This window comes from Hordeum vulgare, chromosome 2H (genome assembly GCF_904849725.1).
Source record: "Hordeum vulgare subsp. vulgare chromosome 2H, MorexV3_pseudomolecules_assembly, whole genome shotgun sequence".
Lineage (NCBI taxonomy): Eukaryota > Viridiplantae > Streptophyta > Magnoliopsida > Poales > Poaceae > Hordeum > Hordeum vulgare.
Genome location: NC_058519.1, coordinates 19,818,184 through 19,833,215, shown reverse-complemented (window position 1 = coordinate 19,833,215; position 15,032 = coordinate 19,818,184).

Sequence of the window (15,032 nt, the reverse complement as noted above, 5' to 3'; positions counted from 1 at the left end):
TTTGTTTCATATCCTATTTGCATTGATGATGCTGATTTTGATTTCTCTGTTGATCTTTCACTTACATCCACAGTTAAAGCTTACCTCTTTTATGGCAGAGAAGATGACGATGCTATTGCAGACCTTACCAAACTCACTGAGTTGGGTGGCTTATTCACTACAAAGGACAAGAAGAGAACTTATTACGTTACTAAGCTACTTGCTTTCTCTTTGAAGGAAGATGCTAAAGCATGGTATGATGCACTACCATGTGGTTCCATTAAGAGTCCTCAAGATTTAGCTCAATCTTTTGTTGCTAAATATTTTCCTGCTCATAAGCAACATGTTGCTTTACAAAGAATTTACAACTTTAAACAATTGCAGGATGAGCACCCCCCCTAAAGCTTGGGGGAGGTATTGCACTTTGCATAAGGCTAGACTGGTACATGGAATTCCTAAGAATGAATTGCTTGATATATTTTATGCTGGTCTAACCGATGAATCTAGAACCTATCTGGATAGTTGTGTTGGTTGTGTTTTCAGGGAAAGAACACCAGACGATGCCGAAGAATTAATGGGCAAGATAGCTAAGAATCATGATGACTAGTCCGTTCCTGAACCACCTCCATCACCCAAGAATAGAGGTATGCTTTCCTTAAATCCACAAGTTATGCAAGAAGCCAAGAAGTCTATGAAAGAGAGAGGTATTTGTTGGGGATATTATCTGTGGGATAACCCGCCCTAGTTGGGCCGGGTCACCGAAGCTGGCGATTCATCTCAATGTGGTTTGGGCCTTGGCCTCGTAAGGCCGGAAGTCATATGGCGGTTCTAAACCTTCGGAAGGAGTCCATAATAGAGAAGGTCTCCAAGCCTTGGAAAGATGGCGACTTAGAGATCGCAAGAGTCAAGATTTGTGTAAAGGAAAGGACCCTTGTAAACCCTAAGGACTTGACCTGTATATAAAGGCGAGTCCCAGGGAGGAAGAGGGTAGGTTAGAAATCATCGAGTGCTAGGTCAGGCGAGTTACACCCTCCTTGTAATCGAAACTCCATCAATACAACACAAAGCAGGACGTAGGCTTTTACCTCCTCACGAGGGGCCGAACCTGGGTAAATCTCTGTCTCGCTCCCGTTCAACCCCTTTGAGTCGCCACCAAGGTGCGATGGCTCCAACACTAAGTCCTTTCACGAGGACATCTGCCGTGACAAAACCACGACAGTTGGCGCCCATCGTGGGGCCTGCGCACGGTGGAGTTGAGTTCTCAAAGGGAGCCCTACCAGGGTTTGGGAGCTACGTGAAGGGGCTCATGACCCGGAGCCGCCGCGGGAAGTACTACATCAACAACTTGCTATGGGGGCCGAGGCGGATTCGATCGAATCTGGTTACAGGGTACCCTTCGGCAGGATCAGCGTCTTCATCGGCATGATTGGATTGCCCGTGCCTGAGCCGGACACCTCCTCCGACATCGTCGAGCCGGCCAGGTACGTCCGCCCGGTCGGGACGCCAAACCTAACCCGCCCGGTCTTTGTTGGATTCACGCAGGGACCTGAGGAGCCAGAACACTCGGCGACCCAGGAAACCACGCCGGTCAACACTGATGATGAATCGTCCATGGGCGATTCAGATTCAATCTAGTCTCTACACGGGGGCTGCCTTGGGGGCTTGTCACTGGCCATGGACCCCGAAGTTCTCGACCGCACTCGCCGTTAGATCGCCGTTTACATGACAGGGGCGACTCAACCCTCGCCAAACCCGGCAGGCGGAGATGGAACTGGCGAGACGTCTAGAAGCCCGGCCGCGATTTTGATGGAGTTAGCAGCGGAACTAACAAGGCTCATGGCGACCCCCATCACATCGGAAAACCAGGAGGCGGTAAACACGGAATTGACGAAGCTAAGAGAAGGGGTGGCAAAGGCTCAGCGGGATGCCGAGGTGGAGTCCGCCAGGATCGAGACCCGGCAAGCTCAAATTACCGCTGAGATGGCTCGCTTGAATACCGACAACTCGCGGCTTGAAAGGCACTAGCGCGCATCTGACGCCGTCCATCAGCGGAGGCACCAGGGTCGCCTGCCCCCTGATCTCAACCCGACCCGCCTGTTCGACACTCCGCGAACTCCCGGGGCGGGAGCGGCCCCGGAAGGAGGGCCGGGCCAGCCACCGAACCCGCCATTTCAGCCAGCTTTGGATTGCGTTCCCCGATTCCAGACACCTCAAGGTCACTTTTCCAACCCGTTGGACAACGTCCTTGCCGCAACCCGCCATTTGGAATCCCTTCCGATTCACGGCAACACTCCTGCCGAGATAGAGGCGAGGAACGCCATTGAGATGTTGAAGACGGCGGTGGTTCAAAACGCCCAGTTCTCACACAGCATAGATAGGATGCATTCCACTCCCCAGGCAAGCCGCACCAGGAGTCGGCCAGAGGACCAGCCCGCTATAACTAGCGAACCGTGGCCCATCCCCCAGGACAACTCGCCTGATCATCGAGACCCGCCAGGTCGGGATCACTCGAACATCCAAGCCGCCCCAGCGCCTCTTGTTGGGAGCGGCAGACAAGTGGGGGTGCCGTGCTTGGCCCCCGCCCTTCGCAACGAGTGAATGCCCAAGGATTTTAAAGGGCCAAGAAAGGTGCCTAACTACACTCCGGACCTTGAGCCGGCGTCGTGGGTCGAGAGTTATGAAATCGCCATGGACATGCTCGATGTAAGCGAAGCAGTTTGCGCTAGATACTTCACAATGATGCTCGAAGGGACGGCGCGTACTTGGTTAAAGAACTTGCCCCCCAACTCCATCCAGACTTGGGCTGAATTAAAAGAGCGTTTCGTCAAAAACTTCTGAGGAACCTGCAAGCGTCCGATGACAATAGTCGATCTACAACACTGCATTCAACACCCGGATGAGTCGGCCCACCACTGGTCGCGGCGGGTCGCGGAAGTCATTCACTCGTCAGACGGTATTACGGTGGCGCAGGCTGTGCTGATCCTCGAGCAGAATTGCCACTACGAGCCTTTGGTGCAGAAGTTGGGGCGACTCAAGCGAAAGGTCCAAGACATGGGGGAGCTAATGGACACCCTCACTAGGTACTCTGAGGCGGACGACACCAAAGATCCCGGCGAGGATGGTGGTAAAGCTAACTCGCCAAGGAAGGGCGAGTCATCCAAAAATCATACCCGGTTCCAGGGACGCGCCCGCCATAATCAGGGAGCGAATAGCAAGAGAAGGCAGCTGGAAGAATCTTCGGACTTAGTCGCCAACACCAACACCAATAATGGGAACCAGCGCCAGAAGAAAAGTAGGGGTTACAGTGGCAAAAAGCCGCGCAACTATAATGAGTTACTCAAGGGCCCCTGCCCGCACCACGCCATGGCAGACGGACCGGCGACTCATTCATGGGAGGAATGTTACGTGATGCGGGAGTTTCGGGCAGAGGCGATCAAAAAAGGGCAAAGCGGTGACCCGGACCAACGGCAGGAACAGTTCGGCGCGCCCAATCAACGCCAGAACCCCTTCGGCGGTTTCCCCGAACCTGGGGCTCAGGGTGGCTCGCAGCCAGTATCCGGTGCATCACCAGCGACGGTATAACCCGCCTGGAGTTTTTCAGCAACCACCCCCACAGGGGGCTTCGCAGGGGCAGGATGATAATGGCGGCTTCCGCAACAACCCAAGCAGTTAAGCAACGGGTAGTACCACGTTTTCACCACCAATGCTTTCAGGCGTGACAAAAAGGTGAATCACCGAGCGTATAGTGTGTCTGAGCCGGCACTCCCTAGATACCTCCACTGGTCCGAGTAGACCATATCATGGAGTAGGGAGGATCACTCACCAAGAGTTGACAATCCCGCGACTTAGCGTTGGTCGTGGCTCCCCAAGTTGGGGGATATACCTTGTCGAAGGTACTGATGGATGGTGGCAGCAGCATCAACATTTTGTACTTCGACACTTTTCAAAGGATGAACCTATTGAAGAAAGATTTGATGCCTTCAACCACGGTATTCCACGGGATCGTCCCAAGCAAATCAGCGTACCCCATAGGCCGAGTCAGGCTCACAGTTGCATTTGGAACATCATCTAATCACAGGAGTGAGTCGCTGATGTTTGAGGTGGTCAAGTTAAAAAGCCCCTATCATGCGCTGTTTGGGCGGCCGGCTTACGCCCGGTTCATGGCTCGCCCATGCTATGTTTACCTTAAACTCAAGATGCCTGGTCCTAAAGGACCCATCAGGGTTGATGGTGATAGAAGGATTGCAAGAGAATGTGAAGAAGGGGATGCGGCTTACGCAGAAGTCGCCTGTGCTGCGGAGGAGCTCAGATATCACCAGGCCAATGTTGATCCGGCTGATATGTCACCCCTAAAAAAGCCAACGACATACGCTGAGCCGCCCCTCAAATTCAAGCCAACTGATGACACTAAAACGGTGGATTTCATCCCTAGCGACTCAACCAAGCAGTTCACTATTGGGACGGGTCTGGATCCCAAATAGGAAAGCGCGCTCATTGAATTCATCCGTGAGAATCGGGACATCTTCACATGGAAACCTTCTGACATGCCTGATGTGCCGAGAGAATTCGCTGAGCACCACCTTAATGTTGACCCAAAGGCAAAACCTATTCAGCAATATCTTCGTAGGTTCAATGAGGAACGACGCAAGGCAATCGGGGAGGAAGTTGCCCGGCTCTTGGCCGCCGGATTCATCGTAGAGGTCTTCCACCCCAAATGGTTGGCTAACCCTGTCTTGGTACTCAAGAAGAATGGTACCTTCCGTATGTGCATTGATTACACGAACCTTAACAGAGCTTGTCCGAAGGATCCTTTCGCTCTTCCCCGCATCGACCAAATTATTGATTCAGTGGCGGGATGCGAACGTTTGTGCTTCCTGGATGCTTATTCTGGACATCACCAAATCAAGATGGCCGTGGAAGATCAAGAGAAAACATATTTTATAACCCCCTTTGGGGCTTTTTGCTATGTGTCCATGCCATTCGGACTCAAAAGTGCAGGGGCGACTTATCAGCGCTGCATTCAAAATTGCCTCCGTGGCCAAATCGGACGCAACATCCATGCCTATGTTGATGACATTGTGGTTAAAACCCATAGGAAGGAAACGCTATTGGAAGATCTCAAGGAAAGTTTTGATAATCTGAGGGTATATCAGATGAAGCTTAATCCCACCAAGTGTGTTTTTGGTGTTCATGCAGGAAAGTTGTTGGGCTTCCGGGTGTCTGAGCGCGGCATCGAAGCTAACCCGGACAAGATCAAAGCGGTTACCTCCCTGGGGAAACCAGCGAATATTAATCAAGTCCAACGGATGGCGGGTCGTATTGCGGCCTTAAGTCGTTTCATAAGCTGTTTGGGAGAGAAAGCTATTCCCCTTTATCAATTGCTTAGGAAATCTGACCATTTTGTTTGGACAGAAGAAGCCGATGAAGCTTTCGAAGCCTTAAAGCGGCAGCTGGTCAACCCGCCGGTCTTGGCCGCCCCGACTGAGAAAGAGCCCATGCTTTTATATATTGCGGCGAACTCCAAAGCGGTGAGTGTGGCGGTGGTCGTCGAAAGGAAGGAGGAAGGGAAGGAATACCCTGTGGAGCACCCAGTGTATTTTATCAGTGAGGTGCTAACTCTTTCCAAGCAGCGGTACCCACACTCGCAAAAATTAGTTTATGGGGTCTTTATGGCAAGCCGGAAGCTTAAACATTATTTTCAAGAGCATCCCATCACGGTGGTTAGCTCCGCTCCCCTCGGGGACATCATCCAGAATCAGGAGGCGACAGGGCGAATTGCCAAGTGGGCGATCGAACTTGGGCCGCACCACGTGCGATACACCCCCCGCACGGCTATCAAGTCTCAGGCCTTGGTTGATTTCGTCAATGATTGGACCAAGTTACAGATCCCGGAAGACAGGCCTGACCTTACATACTGGACTATTTATTTTGACGGATCTAGACAGTTGGAAGGCTCGGGGGCTGGTGTGGTGCTGATATCGCCTCAAGGGGACAAATTCTGTTACGTCCTCCGACTCATGTTTCCATGTACCAACAACGCTGCGGAATATGAAGCTTTGCTTCACGGCTTACGACTCGCCAAGGAGATGAACCTTACGCGGGTCAGATGTTTCGGCGACTCTGATCTCGTGGCTCAGCAAGTTTCAGGCACTTGGGATTCTCGGGACCCCTTGATGGCGGCTTACAGGAGGGCTGTGTCCGATGTGGCGGGTCATTTCCATGGCTATTAGGTCGATCACATTGACCGGCGCCTTAACGAAGCAGCTGATGCCCTTTCACGTCTCGGCTCCCAGCGTAAGCCGGTTCCCCCCAATGTTTTTCTGGATACTCTGCATAATCCTTCCCTAAGGTTGCCTTCAGAGGAGGAATTGGCAATACCAGATCCCGAGTCCCAGTTCGTGGCGGCTCTCCATGTACGCCGGATTGGGTTCTTCCGTATCTGGCCTATCTCGCCCGAGGCGAGTTACCTACGGATGAAGTGTTGGCTCGCCAAATCGTTCGGCAAAGCAAATCCATGGTGATCATCAATGGCGAACTATATAAACGGAGCACTTCCGGGGTTTTTCAAAGATGTGTTTCCTCCAAACAAGGGTACATAATTCTAAATGACATTCATTCCGGAGATTGTGGGCATCACGCCGGGTCACGCTCGTTGGTTTCAAAGGCGTTCTGTCATGGTTTCTTCTGGTTGACGGCCCATGCAGATGCAGAGGAGATAGTTCGTCGATGTGATGGATGCCAACGTTACGGGCGACAGGCCCATGTGTCGGCTCAAGAACAAAGGATGATACCCATCACTTGGCCTTTTGCGGTCTGGGGGTTAGACATGGTTGGCCCCTTTAAGATGTCATCCAACAAGAAAACCCATTTGCTGGTGGCGGTTGATAAGTTCACCAAGTGGGTTGAGGCAGAGCCTGTTGGAGCTTGCGATGCGGAGACAACAATCAAATTCTAGAAAAAATTGATCTTCCGGTTCGGATATCCGCACAGTATCATTACTGATAATGGCACTAATCTGTCTCAAGGGGCGATGCAGGAGTTTTGCCGTCGTGAGCACATCCGGCTTGATGTTTCTGAGGTTGCTCACCCACAATCTAATGGACAGGCGGAGCGGGCGAACCAGGAAGTTTTGCGGGGAATCAAACCCCGACTCATGGTTCCCTTGGAACGAACCCCGGGGTGTTGGGTTGAGGAGTTGCCTTCGGTACTATGGAGCATCCGGACCACCTCGAACCGGTCTACAGGTTTTACCCCTTTCTTTCTGGTCTATGGAGCAGAAGCCGTTCTTCCCACTGACATAAGGCATGACTCGCCTAGAGTCGCCGCTTATGTGGAACAGGACAACGAACTGGCGCGTCAAGATTCTTTGGACGCCTTAGAGGAAGCGCGTGATTTGGCCGCAGCCCGATCGGCCGTTTATCAGCAGGACTTACGACGTTATCACAGCCGCCAGGTCAAGAGCCGAACCTTTCAGGAAGGCGACCTAGTGCTTCGGCTGATACAAGATCGTACTGGCATGCATAAGTTATCACCACCATGGGAAGGACCGTTCGTCGTCAGCAAAAACCTTCGCAACGGGTCTTACTATCTGGTGGATCTACGGCCTGATCGGCCAACCACGGAGGCTGAGTCAACTCGCCCCTGGAACATAGCCCACTTGCGGCCTTATTACACTTGAGCTATTAGCTCTACGTTTTGTAAGTTTTTCATTTTCTTATAAAGCAATAAAATTAAATGCCTCCCGACTTGGGGGCTTTCCTGCTAATTCATCTTATTGAAAGGTATGGATCTTTATTCTTTATCAACAAGTCGCCCAAGCATGGACGCTATCCATACCAAAGAGCTTAAGTCGCCACGATGCGCTTATTACAAAACTGGTTATCGATAAGCCAAAGAGGATCGAAGTCGCCACAAGCGCGCGATTCAAACATAGGCGCCTTATGTGATTCTGTGGATTAGACCGGCTTACTTGAGGAAAGTGTGTTCCCAAGTCGTTTTGTGGTAATAGCGTATATGCTTCTACAATCCTATGACGGTCTTTCCCTTAATCATAGGTCACTTGGGGGCTTCCTCTCACTGAGATCAGCCTTACTACCCATTTGGCCTACGAAAAATTACCGCATTACAAATGGTTATACTGGACTGTGTGTTGGCCGAATCGCCATATGGACCCGTGAACTCTTGGCGAGTTATTCCGCTCATGGACCCTGAACTTGCCTTGGTTAAAACATGTCTGGTACCGGCAAGCGCCTCACATGGAAAATAGAGAAACCATTGGTTCATTGAACCCACTTCACTGAAGCTTGACTTGTGCCTGATCAGCCGGTCTAAATACTTGAGCTTTTGATACAAAAGTCTCCCTTGGGTGGCGCTTGACTTTATTTAACTCGCCCTATCCTGTCGCGACCTGATGAGCCGACGAAATTGCTATTTTTTACCTTCCTGGCACTTCCACAAGGTTTTTCAGACTTTTTTCTGACTCGCCTCAAAATATCTTGGGGCGATTGCTATTTATTATCACCCATTACTCACTGAGATGGTTTGATATATGTTTTCAAGCTTAAAACAGGTTGATGATCAAAATCACTCTAGCCATGGCGGATCAAGCATCATGAAAACGCCTCAATGGCGGGTCAAGCATCATAATAACGCCTCAAACGGCGGATCAAGCATTTCAAAACGCCTTAAGGGCGACATAAGGATTTTTCAAGATATCACAGAAGCAGTTTGATTCCTAAAAAGACTTATTACATGGCTCTCATGGCCAAATCTATGAAGTTCTATTCTGTTGATGTCCTTGGATCAGCCTGCGGCGAGCTTTGGCCGACTTCAATTTGCAAGTCGCCCAGTACCCAGTTACACTTGGATAACGCAGCGAACTCATCTTCATCGTTCAGCACTGATGAGAGATCCGCCTCCAAGTCAAAAGGATTCTTGGGTCGACGCGGAGTTAAGCTGGTCGTCACAAAGGTTGGCGGGTTAACCTTCTTGTTCTTGTTGTCATAGGCGGCTTGGTATTTTGATAAATCCAAGCTTGCAGGAAGCTGAGTCGCCGCCGAACGAGAGTCTTTAACAACACGCTGGTAGTCCTCTTCAGCAAATTCTGACCCGTCATCCTTGAGCTGAGGAAAGCCCGCCCCTACTTCTTCTGGGTTTATTTCTGGAGCATATGCTAAGCACCGGCTCAGTGTAGTCAGTGCTCCTTTCCGGGCGGGTGACCGAGTTAGCTCGCCAATTTGAGGAGGAAGAGTAGATAAGCAGCCAAGCATCTTCTTTATTGATGTTATAGGTTCCTTGGCGCCCATCACTGCTTTCACGGTCAGCACACTTCTGGTATACAGTTGCTCCGTCAACGTGTAAATCGCCTTCAGCATCAGGACGCAATCATCCTGAAGGTTGGAGGCTCTCGGACCTGTATAAGAGGTAATGATAGTCAGCGATTTATACAAAGCTATTTGTTTACAAAGGTCAAGGGTTGGTTTTTACCAAAGACAGCTTGCGCCATGTTGGAGATATGTCGCTTTAAGCCGGACAGCTCTTGTTGCACAATATCCAACTTGGCTTCAACTTTTTCTTCTCGCTTTATTAAGGCATCTTGATCAGCTTGAGCCCTTTTTAAGTCGGCTTTTAGCTTCTCCATCTCAGATAAGATCAGTTGATACTTCTCTTCTAATTTTGCTCGGGCATCCTGCTGATCGGTTAAACTTTTCTTCAAGTCGCCAAATGCTGATTCAGTTTGGATAAGTGATTCCTGTTGAAATATATAGTTAAGGGGCAAGTCTCAGAATTATTGCAAGCAACATACCTGACACTTGGGGGCTAATGTATAATTTTTTAGACAAAATTATACAGTATCAAGACCCGACTCATCTTTTTACTGATGACCCGACCCTTGGGGGTTACAGGTCGAAAGTTTTTTCTTCAATTATCAAGACCCGGCTCATCTTTTTTACTGATGACCCGACCCTTGGGGGTTACAGGTCGAAAGTTTTTTCTTCAATTATCAAGACCCGACTCATCTTTTTACTGATGACCCGGCCCTTGGGGGTTACAGGTCGAAAGTTTTTTCTTCAATTATCAAGACCCGGCTCATCTTTTTACTGATGACCCGGCCCTTGGGGGTTACAGGTCGAAAGTTTTTTCTTCAATTATCAAGACCCGACTCATCTTTTTACTGATGACCCGGCCCTTGGGGGTTACAGGTCGAAAGTTTTTTCTTCAATTATCAAGACCCGACTCATCTTTTTACTGATGACCCGACCCTTGGGGGTTAATGAGGATAATACAGTGTGCAATAAGACGTACCTCATGTTTGTTTCTTCAGCAATCGAAGCAGGCTTTTCTCCATCTCATAACTCGCCTCTAGGTGACTTGCAAAGCCAGAGCAAAGTTCTTTGAATTCAAGATTCTCATATTGGGAGAGCTTAGCCTCGGAAAGTTCATGCTCAAAAACAGGTTGAGCTGATGATGATACATGCTTTGATAAAACCGCTGTGGCCGACTTAGAGAAGTGAGTACCGGTGATAACTACAGCGTCTGGGTCTTCTGCTGTTTTCAATGGACTTGGCGGGTTAGGCGTTTCCATGGTTTCCTTGGGTGAGTTGGGGAGATCCGCTTGATCTTCAGGCTTGTCTTGGTCTGGGTTATCCTGGATCGGCGCCGATTGTTCAATAGGCTCCGAAGCTGTAAGGGGAGTTGACTCGCCAGTTTTCCTTTTCTTCGCCTGTGCCCTAAAAAGAGAAGAGGGTGCGTTTAAAGGAGTTGATGTTACCACCATCAGAACAAAGGTAAATGTTGTCAAAGGCTTACCCCGGGACACAAATCATTGGTGGGAGTGCCGACATCACTGAATCGCTAGATGTGGGTGGAGAACTCTGCAAAAATAATACCTCGAAGATATGAGCGAGTTACAAACGCGATCCAAAAGGACCTGAAGAAGTGTTATTAAAAGATACCTCATTTGGCCTTTTCTTGTTTCTTGTTGGTAATCCGGACACCAGGTCTCCAGAATGACTTCGAGTTTTCCGATTTGAGGCATGTTGTGCTTTCTTCAGAAGGAAATTTGGATCCAAACAAGCATTTGGGTGTCAGAAGGGAACTTTCCCACAAATTCGCCTGGCCGGCTTAGGTGGACAAGAAGATGAGTCGGAGGAAACAGAAATTACCTCTACGGAGTCTTCCTGGCTTTCATTGTCCTCATTCTACACAAAAGATATAGAGGTGTAAACGCAAAACTATCAGTAAATGGATGGCGAGTTAAAGAGGATGGATTTTTTACCTCTGAAAGTACGTCGCCGACTTGGGATTCATCGGCTTCAGATGGCTCAGTAACAGCGGCTTTGCCCTTGCCCTTGGACTTCTTCTTTGGAGGCGGCCTAGCTTGCTTCATGGCCGACTTCTTTGGCCTCTTGGACCATAATTTATCACCTTTCTGAAATGGCATATTTTATAAGAGGTCATAGTTCAAGTAAGACGAAAGGAATAAAAACAAGAGGTGGGTTTAAGTTATTTACCTTTGGTGCCGGGTTGATCTTGCAGAACGGCTTAAGACCTATTTGGCCGCATTTTGCCGCGGGTTCGCCGGTCAACTTCTTGATGATGGTTACAATATCACTCTCTGTCAGAGCCGTGTGGAAGTAGCACTGAGGGTGATCCAGGGTGCCGTCAAAATCACACATTAATCCCTCCCGGTGACTTAAAGGAAGGATACGCCATTCGACCCAGCAGCGGATCAAGTCAACCCCAGTAAGGCCATTGTTTGTCAGAGATCTTAACTCAAACAATACTGGGATAAAATCTGACTCCTCTTCTTCGGTGAGCTTGTCTGGGAGTTTAAAATTTGTTGGAAGGCAATCTTTCCTATAACCGAGAAGCTTGTTCTCGCCCTCAGGCGAAGTCTCCCGGCAGTAAAACCAATACTCGCCCCAGCCTTTGGGATGGCTTGGCATGGCGAGTAATGGGAATGGACTATCCCTACGGCGCTGAACATTGACACCTCCAAGCTCCAGACTAGGGCCATTGTGAAATTCTGTTTGGCGATTCAAGTGGAAGAAGTACCAAAATAAAGGAACTGAGGGTTCCATCCACAAGTAAGCCTCACAAAACACTTGGAACTGGCATAGATTGCTTATCGAGTTGGGTCCTAAATCTTGGAGGCGGACATTCATAAAAGTCATGGCGTCTCTGAGGAATTTCGATCCGGGTGGCTTAAAGCCTCGTTCAAGGTGTTCAACAAAAACAACTATCTCCCCTTCCTTGGGATTGGGGACTTCTTCTCCTAACCCAGTGCGCCAACCGATAACCTCTTGAGGGTCCAGATTCCCCGTTTTTACATAGTCATTAAGTATAGCATCATTGACCTTGGTCGGGAGCCAATCACTTTTGAAAACAGCGCCCATGCTACAAAGGGATAAAATTACGGGTAAATCAACACGCCAAGCATCTACTGAAAATGGTGAAACAAGTTTATTTGACTCGCCAAAGCAATTTGCCTGATGGCTGGGGGATGTTTTTGACCCGCCGACAAAGGTTCGGATCAGGCGGCCAAAGGCGACTTATGAAACTCTTACTACTTAAAGGAGAGGTGTTTTCAGAGCATCAGTAGTACTTGTCAAGATGGTGAAGTATAAGATTATAAACAGATTTCACTCGACAAGCGATAGATTATGGATCTACCGGACAGACAGAAATGACTGCGAAAAATGTCTGGATAAAACGGCCTGCGACTAAGGTGGGAACAGTACTGTTGATTTGGTGAAGCCTTTTCTAAGTATGCAAGTCAAGGCCAAACAAATAAAGGTATGAAAAACATTGTTGTGCTCGCTATCGTCGCCGCCAACTAATCAGGAATTACGAAGCCATTCGGGAGGTACCAAGAACACAGTAGGTATGAAACTTGAAAAACTTGGATCTGCTTTTAATGGCGGGAAGCTGACCTGATGGATACGGCTGGAGACGTCCGAAGAGGGGTTCGCCGCGAGCGTTGCGCAGACAGCGACGAAGATCTCGGACGGACGCGAAGATCTCGGGTGACGACGAGGTGTTCGACGGCGACAAGGTGCTCAACGGCGGCGAGGCGTTCGACGGCGACGAAATGCTCGGCCACGACGAGGTGTTCGACGACGACAAAGTCTTCGGGCGGCGCCGAAGCTTTCGGATGACGACGAGGTCTTCGGGTGGCGGCGGAGCTCTCGGGTGGCGATAGGATTTTCGCTGCGACGGTAAGGAAGAGAAGGGCGACAAGACGGGTAGGTGAAATGCGCCCAGTCCCTTCGTCCCGCCTATTTATCAGGTCGGGCGCTAGGATCAAGGCGCCACGAGCGGGAACTGCCAAAAGATAAAGATTCGCCATGATGGTGCCCCGAAATTTTTGGGATAAAGATGTCGAAGGATCCGTTGGGGATTACGTCATCATCCCTTCCGAGATTCAAGGGATAAGGAGGCGCTAACAAGAAGCGGTTGGGCGACTTGAGTTTTCCGCAGCAGATGGCGGTTTAAGTACATGGCGCATCAGAGGAGTGAAGATGAATCGCCCCTAATTGAATGAGGATATTGGCCTGAAAAGAATTCAAGTCAATTTGGGGCCTAATGTTGGGGATATTATTTGTGGGATAACCCACCCTAGTTGGGCCGGGTCACCGAAGCTGGCGATTCATCTCAATGTGGTTTGGGCCATGGCCTTGTAAGGTCGGAAGTCATATGGCGGTTCTAAACCTTCGGAAGGAGTCCATAATAGAGAAGGTCTCCAAGCCTTGGAAAGATGGCGACTTAGAGAGCGCAAGAGTCACGATTTGTGTAAAGCAAAGGACCCTTGTAAACCCTAAGGACTCGACCTGTATATAAAGGCGAGTCCCACGGAGGAAGAGGGTAGGTTAGAAATCATCGAGTGCTAGGTCAGGCGAGTTACACCCTCCTTGTAATCGAAACTCCATCAATACAACACAAAGCAGGACGTAGGCTTTTACCTCCTCACGAGGGGCCGAACCTGGGTAAATCTCTGTCTCGCTCCCGTTCAACCCCTTTGAGTCGCCACCAAGGTGCGATGGCTCCAACACTAAGTCCTTTCACGAGGACATCTGCCGTGACTTATGCAGGGAACTTACAGAGTGTGTTGACTCTGACCCTGCTTCTGTTAAGAAGCTGCTTGAAAAGCATTCTATGAAGAACAAGTTTACTCTTGATCCTAAGTTTGCTTCATATCCTATTTGCATTTATGATGCTGATTTTGATTTCTCTGTTGATCTTTCACTTATATCCACAGTTAAAGCTTACCCCTTTTATGGCAGAGAAGATGACGATGCTATTGCAGACCTTACCAAACTCACTGAGTTGGGTGGATTATTCACTACAAAGGACAAGAAGAGAACTTATTACGTTACTAAGCTACGTGCTTTCTCTTTGAAGGAAGATGCTAAAGCATGGTATGATGCGCTACCATGTGGTTCCATTAAGAGTCCTCAAGATTTAGCTCAATCTTTTGTTGCTAAATATTTTCCTGCTCATAAGCAACATGTTGCTTTACAAAGAATTTACAACTTTAAACAATTGTAGGATGAGCACACCCCTAAAGCTTGGGGGAGGTATTGCACTTTGCATAAGGCTAGACCGGTACATGGAATTCCTAAGAATGAATTGCTTGATATATTTTATGCTGGTCTAACCGATGAATCTAGAACCTATCAAGGAAAGAACACCGGACGATGCCGAAGAATTAATGGGCAAGATAGCTAAGAATCATGATGACTGGTCCGTTCCTGAACCACCTCCATCACCCAAGAAGAGAGGTATGCTTTTCTTAAGTCCAGAAGTTATGCAAGAAGCCAAGAAGTCTATGAAAGAGAGAGGTATTAAAGTTGAAGATGTGAAGAATCTACCTCCTATTGAGCAATTATGTGAGCCTACCGCTAACCCACCTATGGTAGAGGTACACTCTCTTTTAGAATTCAATGCAAGTGACGTCCCTCATGTTAAGCCTCCTCATCAATGTTTAGATGAGCTTGATAATTTCAGTGTCAAGCAAAATCACTTTAATGAGCGGATTCAAAGCCAATTGC